Consider the following 16731-nt stretch of genomic DNA (forward strand, 5'->3'; position numbering starts at 1 on the left):
GGGACTTGATCCTAGGACCCTGGGATCAAGCCCTGAGCCTAAGGCAGACGCCCAACCAGTGAGCCACCCAGGTGTCCCATCCCTTCAGAGTTCTCAGGGTCCATGTGGCAGTCTTAAGGAACGAGCGCTCCATCAGTGGTCAGGAAGACTGGGTCTCGGCCTAGCTTGTAGCTTACAGTGTCACAGGCAGGTTATTTTGCTTCCACTTCCTTGTCTCCAATATGAGGATGAAGATGCCCCTGCATGCCTTGCAGAGCTGAGAATGTGTGTGAGTGCTCATGAGCTCTACAAGGCTGCAGCAACATCCAGCACATAAGGAGAATTTGCCCGGTTGGATTAGCCACCTCCCACTGACTAGCAAGCTGTACTCCTCCCTCCCCTCAGCTGCAATCCTGCTGCCCTAAAATCTGTGCACACTGATTGTCAGTTACAGGTCAAGGACCCACCCTTTAGTGACAGCTGGCCCAAGCCTTCCAACTTAGGTTGTCCCAAGTCATGGAGGCTGATTTATTAAGCCATGCCTATCCTATAGCCAGCTCCAAGGAGTGTCTTGCTGGGTTAAACTCACATGTTTCATCCAGTTAAAAAAAAAAAAAAAAAAAAAGGCCACCAATCCTTGCAATGGTCATTCAGATACGCGATGCTTTTTCCTGGCTCCAGACTTTATCTCTGCTGTTTCCTCTGCCTCTATTGCTTTTTCTTGAGATCTGCACGTGGAAGTCTCTCCACATCAGGTAGATCTCAAGTAGCACTTCCTTAGGCCTTTTTTGTTGTTGTTGTCTATTTATTCATGAGAGACACAGAGAGAGAAGCAGAGACACAGGCAGAGGGAGAAGCAGACTGTATGCAGGGAGCCCGATGGGGGACTTGATCCCAGGACTCCAGAATCATGCCCCGAGCCAAAGGCAGAGGCCCAACCACCGGGCCACCCAGGTGCCCCTCCTTAGGCCTTTTTGACCATCAAGAACACCTTTCTCTTCCTTTCTCTTTCTTCCTTATACTTATTTCAACCTGCAACCTTTAAAAAAAATTTTTTATTATTATATTTTAAGATTTTATTTATCAATTCATTCATGAGAGGCACAGGGAGAGGGGCAGAGACACAGACAAAGGGAGAAGCAGGCTCCCCACAGGGAGCTCAATGTGGGATCATGCCCTGAGCCAAAGGCAGACACTCAATTGCTGAGCCACCCAGGTGTCCCTTTATTATTATTATTTTTAAGTAAACTCTACCCCAATTCTGGTGGGGCTTGAACTCTCCACTCTGAGATCAGGCATTGCATGCTCTACTGAGTCTGCCAGGTGCTCCAAAATGGAAGTGGCTATCACGTGGGTAATGGATTGCAAAAGCGTTGATGGAGGAGCAAATGCAAGAATGAGTCCAGAAGCCTGCTCTCATCACGATGCTAATGGGCCATCGTTGGGTCAGGTTTCCACCTTATTCCAGTGGATGGCTGCCCCAAACAAAGAACCACCTACCCTGTTGCCACAGAACCAACAGGTTTCAGCTTGAAGAAGTCATGTGACTGACACCAAGAGGTATTTCAGAATTTCTTCGGGACTAAAATTCCTATTTGTTTGTATCTGCCTCAGAGATGTACTTGGTTTGTATGTGGTTGTTGGATTGGATTCCAGTCTTCGCTAATATTGTCCGCTGCCTCTTCCCACACTTGTCTTTTCTCCTCCCTTTCTCCCTTCCCAGCCCTATGCCTGTGAGTCAAGATTCACCTCCAGGAATGCATCCCTCCCCAGGCCCTACTGGTCTCTGAGCTCTCAGAGCCGTTTCTTCATTGTACTCATTTTAGCCTTTTTCTACACATACTCATGTGGTTCGTGCCTTATCTCCCTAATTAGGTTGTCTGATTCTAGAGGGTGGGAGCTTTTCCACGTACAACTTTATTTATTTATTTTTTAATTTTTATTTATTTATGATAGTCACAGAGAGAGAGAGATAGAGGCAGAGACATAGGCAGAGGGAGAAGCAGGCTCCATGCACCGGGAGCCTGATGTGGGATTCGATCCCGGGTCTCCAGGATCGCGCCCTGGGCCAAAGGCAGGCGCCAAACTGCTGCGCCACCCAGGGATCCCTCCACGTACAACTTTAGAGCTGGAAGGAATTGTAATGTTTATCCCTTAGTACATCCTCTCACTAACGCCTGTGTCACTTTATGACATCTCTGACAACTTCTGCTTTGGTCTCTTGAGGACCTCTGGTGCTGGGGCCCTCCTTACCTGAAGATGTCTGGCTCAGTGTAGGAATATAGGAAGGTGTTAAATACGGAGCACCTGGAGGGTTCTTCAGAAGAGCCTGCAACTCTTGATCTCAGGGTTGTGAGTTCAAGCCCCACATTGAGTGTGGAGCCCACTTAAAATAAATAAATATACTTTTAAAAAAGAGATGTTAAATACAGTGTTGTTGAATTCAAGCTACTTCTCCCTTAAGGCTGAGTCAGTCCTTGGCTGGGTGTGGGATGCAGAAGAGAGAGAACATTGAGGAATGAACAATGTTTTGGCTAAAAATGTTGGGGAATGTTTCCAACAATCTTATGTCCAGGCTATAATTCATGTGCTGTGATTCAGCTCTTGCCCAGTGTTATTTAGGGTAAGTGAATTACAAAACATCAACTCAAATACCTCTTTCTTTCTCCCTTAGGAGAGGCTCTGAGTGTAATTGTTCCGGATGACTTTCAACAAGGGGCTGGATGAGCATCTTATCCACACAGCTAGCACTTGTCAGGAGCTGTGCAGCTTACCAAGCCCTTTCCAAGACTTCAGCTCATTAGAAAAAAATTTTTTTAAGTTTTAAAAGTTTTATTCATTTAAGTTATCTCTACAACCAAAGTGGGACTCGAACTCACGACCCCCCAGATCAAGAGTCGCATAGCTCTTCTAATGAAGCCAGCCAGGTGCCCCTCAGTAGAACTTTTGGATTGGGGCAGCATTACCCTAACTTTATAAAGGAGGAAACTGAGATCTGAATTCAGTTCTGAGGATGGCAGAGCCGGTGCTCAAACCCTAGTCTTCAAGGTCTAAGAATCTAGTGCTTTGTTTTCACTAAGGTAGACAGTCATCTAAAAAACAAAACAAAACAAAAAAAAAAACCACTGACACTTTATTTATTTTAAATATTTTATTTATTTATTCATGAGGGACACACAGAGAGGTAGAGACACAGGCAGAGGGAGAAGCAGGCTCCCTGTGGGGATCCTGATATAAGACTCGATCCCAGGGGGATCCCTGGGTGGCTCAGCGGTTTAGCGCCTGCCTTTGGCCCAGGGCGTGATCCTGGGGACCCGGGATCGAGTCCCACGTCGGGCTCCTTGCATGGAGCCTGCTTCTCCCTCTGCCTGTGTCACTGCCTCTCTCTGTCTCTCATGAATGAATAAATAAAATCTTAAAAAAAAAAAAAAAAAGACTCGATCCCAGGACTCCAGGACCATGCCCTGGGCCAGTGGCAGGTGCTAAACCACTGAGCCACCCAGGTGTCCCCCCAGTGACACTTTAAATAGAGTGGGGATCCCTGGGTGGCTCAGTGGTTTAGCGCCTGCCTTTGGCCCAGGGCGTGATCCTGGAGTCCCGGGATCGAGTTCTGCGTCGGGCTCCCGGCATGGAGCCTGCTTCTCCCTCCTCCTGTGTCTCTGCCTCTCTCTCTCTCTCTATGTCTATCATAAATAAATTAATTAATTAAAAAAAATAAATAGAGTTCATTCTGTCTTACAAAGGCTGCATTTGGCCCTGGAGAAAGGATCAGGGTCAGCGACTAGGTATGGATGCAGATTCCTCCAATACCAGAAATCCCAGATAAATGGCAGGGGCCAGCCAAATACTTCTCTAGTCTTCCTGTCTCCAATCTCCCCCTCTGTCTACTTGAGAAGTAAGCAAATTCCTCAAATTCCCCCTGCCCCATTTCTGTGAAATGCTTACCTGTGTGCTAGGATTGGCCTATGTGTCCAACAGGGGCTGCTTTCCCAGGAGGGATGACTTCAGGGGCTCCTGGACACTGCTACTGGCTGCCTCCCCCATCGCACCCCACTCAACAGCTAGCTCAGCTGAAATGTCACTGCTAGAGCTTCTCTCCTTTTGCTTGAAGTGTGATCCCTGTTAAATTCAGAAACATGTTGGGAGTGGTGTCATTTTAACACCATTAGCAATCATGGATCTGGGTGAATGAGTTTCAGAGTCTTTCCTAAGAGTACTAGGTTGTTGTTTTTTTTTTTTTTTTCCCCATGGAAAAATTAAAAAAATCACACGAGTCATAAATATTAATTGCAAAAAAGGAAGCCTACCAGTAAGATCAGGAAAGAGTCCCAGGGCAGACCCACAACCTGAATGGGTGGCAGAACCAACCTGCACAAAGACAGACTGGCGAGGGAATGGTACTGGGATCATCTGTAGCCCGTTTGGAAAGAAACACAATGGTGCTTATCTCACTACAGGAATACAAAAATCAATCCAGATATTAAGTACGAAAGCAAAACTTTTAAAACTTTCAGAAAAATATAGGATGATTGTTATGAGCTCAGGGTAAAAAGAAGGGTTTCTTTTTTTTTTTTTTTAATTTATTTATGATAGTCACACAGAGAGAGAGAGAGAGAGGCAGAGACATAGGCAGAGGGAGAAGCAGGCTCCATGCACCGGGAGCCCGACGTGGGATTCGATCCCGGGTCTCCAGGATCGCGCCCTGGGCCAAAGGCAGGCGCCAAACCGCTGCGCCACCCAGGGATCCCTCTTTTTTTTTTTTTTTTTTTAAGATTTTATTTATTTATGAGAGTGAGCACGAGCTGGGGGAGGGACAGAGGGAGAAAAAGACTCCTGCTGAGCGGGGAGCCCAATAAGGGGCTCCATCCCAGGATCCAGGGATCATGATCCGAGATGCAGGCAGATGCTTAGCCAACGGAGCCACCCAGGTGCCTCATAATGATAGGTTTCTAAAGATTAAACAAATAAACATACAACAAGACACAGACCATAAAGGAAAGAATACATTAGCTCCATTAAAACTAATCAAAGGCTATCTTAAAACAGAGCATCTCAACTCTGGCTGCATATAAGAATCAGCTGAGAAGCTTTTAAAAAATCCTAGTATCCCATCCTTTCTGGGAGTAGGCCCTAGATACAGCCTCACCTCAAACATTTGCAAGGTCTAGAACAAGAGTACCAGTGTGTGAGGGGGCGCCTGGGTGTTCCAGTTGGTTGAGCATCTGCCTTCAGCTCAGGTCGTGATCTCAGGGTCCTGGGATAGAGGCCCACATCGGGCTCTCTGCTCAGGGAGGGGCCTGCTTCTCCCTCTCCCTTGGCACTGCTCTCCTCACTTGTGATCACACTCTCACATGCTCTGTCTCAAATAAATAAATAAAATCTTAAAAACAACAACAACAATTTGGGTACCTGGAGCCAGGTGAAGGAATGAGACTATAGGCTTTGCAGGTGGGTGGGGGGCATATCCCTCTGGCTGTGTGGACTTGCTACTGAGCAGGGTCTTTTAAAGTAAAACCTAGGGCAGGGGTCCCTCCTACCTCGGTTTTAGGATGGAACTGCTTGAGCACCTGTACTCTTTTTTGTTAACTCTTTACTGGTTTTTATTTTTTATTTTATTTATTTATTTTTTTCTTTACTGATTTTTAAATATATAGATACATGTATAGAAAAGTACAAAAATCATAGGTATACAGCTTGATGAATTTTCACAAATATATTGATTAAGGATATATGTATTTATCTGCCCCTCCCATCCCGGCGCTCACTCTTTCTCTCTGCACTCGCTCGCTCTCTCTTTCTAAAATAAATAAATAAATCTTTTTAAAAAATCAATTCAATGTAAAGAGGTTAACGTTTTAACTTTATTAAAAAACTGGTTACAAATAAAATGCATTCAACATACAATTTGGGTGCTATATAAGTCCAAAGCACGAGAAGGGACAGCTCCCTAAAATGTCCCTCTGGGATGGGACACAACAGTGTGCTGTGTACTCTTCAACCTTTTCTATAGGTAGAAGTATGATTATGGATTTTTGCTAAAATGAGATTGTTCTAGATAAACCCTTCTGAACCTTGTTTTTTTCACCTAGCAATGATCTCTTAAATAGATTTTCCCCTCATAATGCCATGCTTCAGAGAGAAGAGCAGTTGGAGATGGAGAACACCTTCCCCTTTCCTCCCCACACACTCATTTCTGAAAATCCAGCCCACGTATCACCTCTGTGAATCCATAGGATGCCAGGGTCAGGGAGACCCCAGAGATTTGCCAGTCTGTCCCTCCCCCCATGTTACCAATAGGGAAACTGAGCCTTGGGAAAGAGTTGCATTTGGCCCAAGGTTACTTGGCAGATAGCAGCTGAGCGAGGACCGGAGCCCTGGAGCAGGGCTCTGCACTTCCTTCATACAAGCTGCTTCTCTGGGAACCATCATGCACTATTTCTTATCATGAAATCCCATTGTATATGCGTATGCACCTGCTGTCACATCCACGAGGATATCCTGTGTCTACTCATTGAACCAAAAGGTATGGAGCACCTACCATGTGCCAGAAAGCAGTGACATGGACGGAGGAGGCTCCCATCTTGTGGCACTTAAATTCTAAAGGGGACAGTCGGCCAATAAAGATACAAGGCGATTTCTGGCAGAGATAAATGTGGAGGAGAAAACAAAATAGGTGTGTGGTGTAAGAGAGAACGAGCAGACAGGATTGGGCACCAACCATTGCACACTGTGGCTCGCAGTCCCGGGTCGGAGTGAGAGAAGACACCCACCAGCCAACCCTAAATTTGTGTCTGCTTACCACACAGCCTGTGATCTGCTGTGCACGAATATTTTTATAATTCCCATCACCGTCCAACTAGCATAATCGCATCGTGACTGGTGTGTGTCTTAAAAGGGTCAATTTGTTTAATGTAAACATTTAAAATGTACCGTAATTTTGGTAAAGCCACGTTAGCATTTCTTCATTTGGTAACGTATTGGGAGCACCCCTCACCCTTACCCCTGAATGGAAGCATTCCAGAGTCCTCTTAGTCTCTACGGGACCCTAACTTGGAGGTACTTGTGCTTTCTGGACTTGTAATTGTACATTGTCAACTCCCTGCAGGCAGGAGGAAGTCTTAATGTTCTGCCCACAGCTGCATTAATATTTGTTGGGGGAGATCATTATCAAAGAGAAGGTCACCACTGTGCCCTGTAGCCTGTGTGGGATAAAGAGGCAGGTACATCACCCAACAGACACAGCTAGACTGGGGACTTCTTTCCCCAGAATGCTCAGAGAACATACCCAGCTGTCCCCCTGCAGGGGTTTTGTTTACTCTGTCCTGAGTGTACAGCCAGGACAGAGTGGGAGCCCACGAAGTCAGGGCCATGGAGAGAGACCCCAGCTTCCCAGAGACAAGCCTATAAGTTGGGAGGTGACAGGCTGATCACGGGGACAAGCCCCTGGTATTGGCAGGGTTTCTCACTTGTCCCTAAGGAGACAGTATAGAGTCGGAGGCATTTGGTTTCTGAAGCAGATTACCTATTTTCCACCGCTAGTCCCTGGTGTCAGACACTGTTTCCACTGTGGGTGTGGGAGAAGAAAATACGAAATAGGCTTGGCCAGGTGCAGTGGCACCTGGCCCGTGGGCCAGAGGGGGCCTGTGGCTGGCTGCTCTGTTACAAGACAGCTAGCCCACACATCGCCCTCTTATTTGTTTTCTATTTTCAGTTTCTACGAATACATGTTTGTCTGAATCTGTCCAGGTTGCTGTAACAAAATACCATAGACCGGATCGCTTATAAGCAACAGAAATTTATTTTCTATGGTTCTGGACACTGGGTAGTCTAAGATCAAGGCACAAGCAGATTTGGTGTCTGCTGAGGACCTGCTTCCTAGTTCATAGACAAGGATTTTTTTTGCTATATCCTCACATGGAAGAAGGGGTGAGGAATCTCTCTGGGGCCTCTTCTTAAACGGGCACTCATCCCATCATGAGGTCTCTGCCTTTGTGATCCGATCACCTCTAAAATGCCCCATGTCCACACGCCATCACGTTGGGGTTGGGATTTCAACACATACATTTGGTGGGGGTGGAGGGGGGTCATGAACATTCAGTCCATTGCAATGTTCATTGTGAAAAATCAAAACAATATATATTTTAAAGTAGGAAAATTATAATCTCTAATTTTTTGCTATGATAAATAATGCTGGAATAAATGTCCTTATATATCTGTCCATCTGTATATACATAATAGGAGTCTGGATGATGTTTTTTTAAATTTTTTGTTTGTTTTGTTTTAGAGAGAGGACCAGTGCAGGGGCATGTGGGGAAGGCAGAGGGAGAGGGAGAGGAAGAGCAAGAGAATCCCAAGAAGGCTCCAAGTTCAGCAGAGCCCAAAGTGGGGCTCAATTCCATGACCTTGAGATCATGACCTGAGCAGAAACCAAAAGACATATGCTTAATCAAATGAGGCCCCCAGGTGCCCCAAGATTCTTTTTTATTTTTATGCAATCTCTATACCCAACATCGGCCTTGAACCCACAACTCCAAGATTAAGAGTCCCATGCTCCATGGGCTGAGCCAGCCAGGTGCCCCCTGGATGATGATTCTTTTAAAAACACTTACTTTTGGGGATCCCTGGGTGGCGCAGCGGTTTGGCGCCTGCCTTTGGCCCAGGGCACGATCCTGGAGACCCGGGATCGAATCCCACGTCGGGCTCCTGGTGCATGGAGCCTGCTTCTCCCTCTGCCTGTGTCTCTGCCTCTCTCTCTCTATCTGTGACTATCATAAATAAATTAAAAAATTAAAAAAAAAAACACTTACTTTTGGGTGATGAACATTAAGGAGGGCATGTGATGTCATGAGCACTGAGTATTACAGAAGACTGATGAATCACTGATCTCTACCTCTGAAACCAGTAATATGTAATATGTTCCTTAATTAAATTTATTTATTTTTAAAAGATTTTATTTATTCATGAGAGTCACAGAGAGAGAAGCAGAGACACAGGCAGAGGGAGAAGCAGACTCTTCCACTTCAGACTCACTGGTTCAACATTTGCATATTAACAAGATCTCCAGGATTTTGTAGGCACATTTTAGTTTGAGAAACATTGAGAAGTGGAAGATTGGGGCACCTGGATGGCTCAGTCAGTAAAGTGTCTGCCTTTGATTCAGGTCATGATCTCAGGGTCCTGGGATCGAGCCCTGCACGGGGCTCCCTGCTCAGTGGGGAGTCTGCTCTTCCCTCTCCCTGCTGCTCCCCTTGCTTGTACTCTCTCTCTCTGTCAAATGAATGAATAAAAATCTTTTTAAAAAAATTAAGTGGAAGATTAAGAGGCAGATAGAGTTAGCTCTCTGCTCACCTCTCAGAGATTGGAGAGGGTGTGACCTAAAACATTCTTCTGGGTTGAGTCTGGTCTTGTTGTCTAAACTATCAATTTTAGGATACTCATCCTTTTAGGGAGAGAACTCACTAGACCAGATCATTTCCCTCATGTGTTTTTCTTTTCTTTTTTTTTAAGATTTTATTTATTTATTCATGAGAGACACAGAGAGAGAGAGAGGCAGAGACACAGGCAGAGGGGAGAAGCAGGCTTCATTCAGGGAGCCTGATTCGGGAATATGATCCTGGGACTCCAGGATCATGCCCTGGGCCGAAGGCGGGTGCTAAACCACTGAGCACCCCAGGGATCCTCCTCCCTGGTGTGTTTTTCGAACCAGGTGTGGAAACCTAGGCTGCCTTAGGATCTTGAGCTGTCAGGGCTGGGAAAGGCCAGAGATGTCTTCAATCCAGCTCAGCTGCTGCCCTGCCCACCCTTGCCCCTCCCCCACATCACCGGTGAGGCCCTGAGAAGGGTGATAATTTGCTTAGTTTCCTGCCCACATACTGGTGGCCTCGGTTCTGACTCCCAGCCCATCATTCCCTGTTTCAAAGTTTGGTTCACTACCTTTTTTCTATAGATTCAGCTCATCTTTTCAGAAAAAATTATTATTTATTATTTTTTATTTATTAATGATAGTCACACAGAGAGAGAGAGAGAGGCAGAGACACAGGCAGAGGGAGAAGCAGGCTCCATGCACCGGGAGCCCGACGTGGGATTCGATCCCGGGTCTCCAGGATCGCGCCCTGGGCCAAAGGCAGGCGCTAAACCGCTGCGCCACCCAGGGATCCCCAGAAAAAATTATTTTTAAAATATTGGTTTATTATAAACGAAGTATGTGCCTACTGGAAAGAATTCAAATGACATAAAAATTTCCCCAACAACTCTGTTCTAAGGTATCTATCCAAGAGAAAGGAAAACAGGTCACACGAAATACCTGTACGTGAATGTCCGCAGCAGCACTATTTGTAATAGCCAAAAATGGAAATAACCCAAGCGCCCACCAGCTGATGAATGAAGAAACAGAATGTTGTATTCATACAATGGAATATTCGACAATACAAAAGGACAAAGCACTGATATATGCTACCACATGTGTGTGCCTTGAACACATGCTGAGTGTAAGAGGCCAGTCCTAAAAAACCACGTATGATTCCACTTATAGAAATGACCAGATTAAGGCAAACCCAATGAAACAGAAAGTAGATTAGTGGTTGCCAGGGGCTGGTGGGTGGGGGAAATGGGAAGTGACTACTCGGGGGTGTGGGGTTTCCTTTTGAGGGGGGGTGTTGGGTTTCCTTTTGGGGTGATTAAGGATGTTCTGAAATTAGACACTGGTCATATCTGTACAACTCTGTGAATACACCAAAAACTACTTGTGAAAAAAATCCTTTAAAAGGGTGAATTTTTTGGGGGGGGAGAATAAAAGGGTGAATTTTATGGTTGGTCAGTAAAGCTATTCTTGGGCAGCCCCCGTGGCTCAGCAGTTTAGTGCTGCCTTCAGCCCAGGGCCTGATCCTGGAGACTTGGGATCGAGTTCCATGTCGGGCTCCCTGCATGGAGCCTGCTTCTCCCTCTCCCTGTGTCTCTGTCTCTGTGTCTCTGTCTTTCTTTCTCATGAATGAATAAATAAAATCTTAAAAAAAATGGGGATCCCTGGGTGGCTCAGTGGTTTAGCACCTGCCTTTGGCCCAGGGTGTGATCCTGGAGTCCTGGGATCGAGTCCCACGTCAGGCTCCCTGTAGGGGAGCTTCTCCCTCTGCCTGTGTCTCTGCCCCTCTCTGTCTCTCATGAATAAATAAATAAAATATTAAAATAGAAAGCTATTCTTAAAAAAAAAAAAACGGTAGGAGGAAGAAGGTAAAATAATCTTTAAGTCACCCTGCCCCAAGTTGCTAACTCATTCCTGCCATAAATACTCAGCCTGCGGGCTGAGGACTCAACATGAAGCAAACCTCGTCCTAAGAGCAATGTCACCCCCGTATCCGGAGCCCCAGGGCCAGCGCCCACCGGCTGCAGAGTTTCCACCACTGATGCCAGAACCCGTCCCCACTCGCTCTCTGCCACCCCAGCGCCCGCCAGCCACTGCCCCCCCTGGTGACAGCCACCTCCACCCCCCACCTCCCTGGGCAGCTGCACATGGCACGAGAAGGACCCGCCGCCTTGCCAGCAGGCTCGCCCTACATTCACGACACGAGGCCCCAGTGGCGCTTCGTGCTGCCGGGTGCCACCGTCATTCACTCCACAGGAGTGTCGCGCGGCCTCTGTAACACGGGGACAGCGATATTTCTGCCTCTCTGGTGTTGGCTCCCTGAGCACCAGGCAGCGGGCTCCGGTTGGGGGCGGCCCTCGCTTAAGGTCTCTGGTCTGCAGTCCGAGGGTCCCCGGGGACCTGGCCTCTGGGCAGCCACCGGGTCTTGGCGGCCACCGATCATCCTCCCGAGGGGGGAGGGAAGAGGCTCAGGGCAGGGAGCTGGGCCGTAGGAGAGGGAAGGTCACAACTTCCTGCAGCCAACGACGTCCCACGTGGTGCGTCAAGCCTGAGTCAGACCACGGAGCCCAAATGGAAACTTACCAGGGCCTCAGAGCGGGCGTGTGCGAGTCGGGGTGCAGGCCGCGACACCCCAGCCTGGACAGAGGAGGCCGGCTGCCCCAGGAATCCGGGCTGTGCCTCCCTCCAGGGAGCTGGATCGAAGCCCAGGGGAAGGAGGAAGTGTGAACACGGCTCCCCAGTGACTCACTTCGCCCATCTGGGGCAAGTCAACTCTCAGCCCTGCCGGAAGCCCGCTCGCCTCCCACCCAGGGGATCATCGCCCCGGGTCAGCGCATTCGAAACACTCCCCCCGGTCCACCTGCACCCTGCTGTCCTCCACCTGGGTGTGGGTGTGTTCAGATGCTTGCAGGTGCCTGCCCGGGCCTAGAAGTAGGTCTTAGCAGAGACAACAGAGGGCATGGGAGCAGTGGGAAAAGCCCTGTTCTGGAAGTCAGGACACCTGGGGCTCTGCCCTGGGCCTGGCAGATCTCACAGCCTCTCCGGGCTCCCGTCTCCACTTCTTTGAGAATGAGAATGGGAAGCTGGACTCCATGTCCTACCGGCCCCATGGGCTCTGGAATCTGCCAGGGTTTGGGGTTCCTCTGTCCTCAAGGGAAAAAACCCACCTTCTCCCCCAGTGCGAGAGGCCCTTGCTGATTTGGTCCTGCCTCTAGGGACCTCCTCCTCCCTCCTCTCATAACCCCAGCAACATTCAGCTGTGCCTGGCTAAGAGAGCAAGCACCCGGAATGCCCTCAGCACAGCACCTTCGTTGGCTGACACCAACTCATCCCTTGGGCCCCCCCCTCGGACGCTACTCTTTCTTCGGCCTTCCTCTCTAGGCCCTCCAGCCGCGGCATCCTCCAGCAGGGGCTGTCCTCTTCTCTCTCTTCCCCATTAAATTGACCTCCCTGTGAGGGTAAGGACCCACATAGAGAGGACTCAAAGAATATTTTATGAATGAATGAATGAACTAATGAATGAAGTGGAAGCTCCAGGCAAGTGGAGCTATGGTTTGCTTCCTCCACACGGGGCCTATGTGAGGCTACCCCAGAGCTCTTCCCTGCCAAGGAGGGGGTGCTGATTGGAGGGGGTGCAGATTTTCAAGGGAGGTTCCAGCTGGCTTCTGGCCATGCCACAGCCCCAGGCTGTCTGACCCATGACTCACGGGCCCCAGAGTTTTCTCAGCCTTCTCCGGCCTTCTTTTTCTTCTTCTTCTTCTTCTTTTTTTTTTTTTTTTAAAGATTTTATTTATTTACTCATGAGACACACAAAGAGGCAGAGACACAGGCAGAGGGAGAAGCAGGCTCCCTGCAGGGAGCCCAATGCAGGTTTCCATCCTAAGATCCTGGATCACAACCTGAGCCAAAGAGAGACGCCTAACCATCTGAACTACCCAGGTGCCCCCTAAGAAGAAACTTTTAACCTGGGAACAGTTTCAGATAAACAGAAATGCTCAAAGATCACACAGTTCCTTTACACCCTTCCCAGTTTCCCTTCTGTTAACGTCTTACACAACCACGGCACATTGGCTAAAGGGAGGAAACCAGCGCTGGTAAGATGCTACTCACTCAACTCCAGACTTCATTCGATTTCACCAGTTTTTCCACTAACGTCCTTTTTCCGTCTCGGGATCCCATCCAGGGAGCCCCACTGCATGTAGTCACATGCTATTTAATCCCCTTAAATGTGATGATGAAAGTGGAGTTATCTTCATCCAACAGATGAAGGAAGAAGAGACTGGGGGGCGCCTGGGTGGCTCTGTCGGTTAATCATCTGACTCTTGATTTCAGCTCAGGCCATGATCTCAGGGTCATGGGATCAAGCCTTGCATGGGGCTCTGCGCTCAGCATGGAGTCTGCTTGTCCCTTTCCCTCTGCTCCCCACCCTGCCCCCCTGAAATAAAATCTTAAAGCAAACAAAAACCCCAAATATACAACAACGTATTGTTTAATAAAAGGAAGCGACTGGGGGAGGTGAGTGACCCACCCAGTCACAGCCCAAAGGCCAGGGCAGTGGCAGACAGGGACTCAGAGCCAGAAGCCACCGGTAGTGCGGCCCACCCAGGCCCCTGGTGTGGAGGATGGATAGTCAGTCACTTGGAGGCAAGAGCGAGGACGGAATGAGATCACGTCTGCAGGCGTCTTCCTGCCCACAAAACGGGAGCTGTTGTTATTATGACTGTCAGCACCATCATTACGGAGGGGCCCAGACCTCCTCAGGACTCCAGGTTCTTTCTTCAGGATTCTGTTTAGACGAGCCCCTGACAATACTTGGGCGCTTTTCCTGGGGAAGAAGATAGGCCTTCCAGAACTTGCTTTTTTTTTTTAATTCCTGAGAGACACAGAGAGAGAGGCAGAGACACAGGCAGAGGGAGAAGCAGGCTCCCTGTGGGGAGCACGATGCAGGACTCGATCCCAGGACCCCGGGATCACGACCTGAGCCAAAGGTAGATGCTCAACCGCTGAGCCACCCAGGGGCCCCCGAGACTGTGCTTTGACTCGGCCCTTGAGATGAACAAAATCCTAGGGTGCAGTCCCACCGTGGCCACTGGCTGTGTGTCCTTGGGCAAATCATGGCATCCCCCGGGTCTCTGTTTCCTGGCCTGGCCTGCACGATGGGGACCGCAGCGACGTTGGGAGGACTCCGTGGGACAGTAGCCGGGCAGCTGGTCATCCGGGCAGACCTCTGGCCCCCGAGGGTGAGGGGCCGCCAGCCAGGCCAGCCTGGTTCTGGTTCCGGTCTACCCTGTGTGACCCTAGGCGGGCTACATGACCCTGCCAAGACCCAGCTTCTTGTCAGGGATAATCAATCATCCCCAACCTCCCCAGCCTCACCCCAAGCAACCACTCAGGAAATCAGCTTCCACTCTGCCTCTTACCCTCGGGCCTAAAGAGGTTGTGTCTCAAGGTCAAGTAGCCGATGAGAGGCTTAGGCAGGGAGAGAGGCTAGGTCTTTAAGACCTCATCCCATCCACCTGAGCACAGCCCTCCTCCCCGACTCACTTGGAGGCTCCTGGGCAGCCGCCAGCTGCCTGCTGCATCTGAACTTGCCAAAGAGATGCCCCGCCAGGGAGCCCCCCAGCCCCCCAACTTAACACGCCATCTGGAAACACCCGATGAAGGAAGTGCTACAGATAATTTTCCAAAAACGGTAAAATCACGACTCCTATGAAGATATAAAATGAACATGGGTCAGATGTGGTAAGTGGCTCCAAGAGGCAACAGACCATTCACGTTTATAGGCCAGAAAATGGAAATAAATGGGCACATGGAGGGAAAACCAGTTTTCCACAAGGGGGGGGGGGGGTGAAGGGGCCTTTACCAGACAAGACAAAATTGGTCAGTTACCTACAATTTACAGTTGTAAAATAATAATGCAAGGCCTGGCTGGCTCAGTTGGTAGAGCAAGCTCCTCTCAGGGTTGTGAGTTCAAGCCCCCTGGTTGGGCGTGGAGCCTACTTCAAATTTAAAAAAAGAAAATAAAAGCAAGCAAGAAGCAAGAAAGGAAGGCTAGAATCTGATACCCCGGAAGGGTGTGCTGGAGGCAGACATAGTTTTCCACTGAACTATGTGGTTTTTTTCCGCAGAAGGAAGGCCATGAACAGGGTGCACTCCGTGGTCTCTAATCTGATGATCATTCACCAGATGAGTATGACTCATGCACTGTGAATACAAGGTCCTTTCTTTATCTTTTTTTTTTTTTTAGAAGGTCCTTTCTGAATGAGTTGGGGACATCACTTCTCACTTGCAAGCCAGAGGCCTACAGCCTAAAAATGAGTGGCCCAAGACGTTTACAGATTTTTTCAGCAGGATTTTTTCTTTTTTTTTTCTTTTAAAAGTATAATTGATATACAATATTTCCACTGGATTTTGGCATCTGTGTTACACAATGGGTTCTAGAACATTCTAGAATGTGGGTGTTTGTGATGTAGATCTGTGGCCTGTAATTTACACTGGACCTGGTCTGGTACTGACTCTGCTGTGCAGCCCTGGGCAGTTACACCATCTCTCTGATGTGCAGCTTCCTTGTCTTTGAACTGGGATTTTTAAAAAAAGATTTTATATATTTATTCGTGAGAGAGAGAGAGACAGAGAGAGACACAGGCAGAGGGAGAAGCAGGCTCCATGCAGGGAGCCCGACGCAGGACTCGATCCCAGGTCTCCAGGGTCATGCCCTGGGCTGAAGGCAGCACTAAACCCCTGAGCCACCTGGGCTGCCCTGAACTGGGATATTAACAGTACCTACTTCATAGATCATTAATTTTAAATATATATATATATATATTTTTATTCATGAGAGACACAGAGAGAGACTGGTGCCCTGGGAACTGTATTTTAAATCATTTTTTTAAAGTGGACTCCATGCTCAAAGTGGAGCTTGAACTCAGGACCCTGAGATCAAGAGTCACATGCTCTACTGATTGGGCCAGCCAGGTATTCCTGAGAACTGTATTTTATTTTATTTTTTAAAAAGATGTACTGATCTATCCGAGAGAGAGAGACAGAGAGAGAGAGAGAGAGCACACGCATGAAAGTGTGGGAGGGGCATGAGAGAATCTTCAAGCAGACTCCCTGCTGAGTGAGGAGCCCAAAGAGGTGCTGGATCCCAACACCCTTATCACATGACCCTGAGCCAAACCAAGAGTCAGAAGGTTGGCCGACTGAGCTGCCCAGGCACCCAGACAACTGTATTTTAAGTTGATAAAACCATTTCTCTGCCAATGTCCTGTGGTCACTGGGGTTCTTTCCCTATCAGCCTAGCCTTCTGTCTCCCGCATCCCGACCCCCTTCTCCTCTCCATTAATCCCTATTTCCACCATTTGAGTCCCTAGCAGAGTAAGGGGCAGCATTCA

General features: G+C 48.4%; 1 long non-coding RNA gene across 2 annotated transcripts in view; it reads right to left on the reverse strand.

Moving 5' to 3' along the window:
- Positions 1 to 12134, reverse strand: part of LOC102152513 — a 25943-nt gene extending 13809 nt beyond the window's left edge. The window contains exons 1-2 of one of the 2 annotated variants that reach the window (XR_005356143.1): positions 11921 to 12132; positions 3925 to 4098 (exon numbers count right to left, since the gene is read on the reverse strand). This is a non-coding gene — a long non-coding RNA (uncharacterized LOC102152513). Of the gene's footprint in view, positions 1 to 3924; positions 4099 to 11920 lie in introns of both variants that reach the window. The other variant, XR_005356144.1, reaches the window with a different exon arrangement.
- Between the last annotated feature and the right edge of the window lie 4597 nt (positions 12135 to 16731).

This window comes from Canis lupus, chromosome 2 (assembly GCF_011100685.1).
Source record: "Canis lupus familiaris isolate Mischka breed German Shepherd chromosome 2, alternate assembly UU_Cfam_GSD_1.0, whole genome shotgun sequence".
In the NCBI taxonomy this organism is placed as follows: domain Eukaryota; kingdom Metazoa; phylum Chordata; class Mammalia; order Carnivora; family Canidae; genus Canis; species Canis lupus.